Source organism: Aplysia californica, unplaced genomic scaffold (assembly GCF_000002075.1).
Source record: "Aplysia californica isolate F4 #8 unplaced genomic scaffold, AplCal3.0 scaffold01126, whole genome shotgun sequence".
In the NCBI taxonomy this organism is placed as follows: Eukaryota; Metazoa; Mollusca; class Gastropoda; order Aplysiida; family Aplysiidae; genus Aplysia; species Aplysia californica.
In genome coordinates this window covers 43893-44974 of record NW_004798396.1, presented here as the reverse complement: position 1 = coordinate 44974, position 1082 = coordinate 43893, and positions in this window count along the sequence as shown.

The following is a 1082-nucleotide window of genomic DNA, read 5'->3' as shown; positions in this document are numbered from 1 at the left end:
CCCACAGACATTACTTCTGCTCTATCCGTTTTTCGGTTTGCTCGTGTGATTTTTTTCCATTGCACTATTGCACTTAATAAACACCTTGTCCTCTTTCGTAACCGCCTCGACCCCAACCGTCAGTGACTCTAGCTCATGTTGTTACTCTTGTTGTTGCTGTTGCTGTTGTTGTTGTTGTTGTATTTGTTGTTGTTGTTGTTGATGATGATGTTGCGGATGCTACTGTTGTTGTTGTTGTTATCAATGTTGATGCTATTATTATTGACATTGCCCTTGACGATTATCTATCTGTCTTTCTTTTTTTTTTCCATATCCAAAAGTGGTTTGGTGCCACTGGTAGGTCCAGTTTTAGCCTCTACAGGATTTGCTTGTCTTTTTTACTCTTTAACTAAAAGTACTAAAAGTACTAAAAGACCGTCATAGTGCTTACCCATTTCCCTTCTTTCCTGACAATGGCTCTATGGTATCTGAATACACATTTATCAAACCAAAAATTAAAAGCACCTTATCGTTTTTTAAAGGTGTGTCGGTAAAACACTACTAGTTTTTTTTAAGGAGTGCTAAAGATACACCTATCCCAAGAAGATATTCACGATAACAAACAATGAAAAGGGAATGAGGGCAAAATAAACAAATGCGAAAAGTACACAACAGAGGTCCCTTTTCAAACTTGCGTTTGTTAATGACTCAACAAATCAAAACAAAAAACAAAACAACAATCCCAAATACTCCCAATCTCCAAAACAAAACATTTTAAAAAAGCAATAAAAGAAGACAGGAACGATTGTGTCGTCGCATTTTTCTTCTCTTTCCTTCGGGGGAACCGCCTTATCCGGGGGTCATTCAGACAGATTTCTTACCGTGGGATCAATCAACTTTGTCACTGTTACTGTCATTAAAGCTCCGAACCGGAAGGAAATCGAGCAGGAACAAAGCCAATTCGCTCTTAGCTGCAGGAAGGTGTGCCATTTTCTTCTCTAGGTCGCATTCTCAAGGGAGAATAATATGCTGACAAAGACGCAGTACCTTATTCACTCACAACGAGAGAGAAAAAGAGAGAGAGAGAGAGAGAGAGAGGGGGG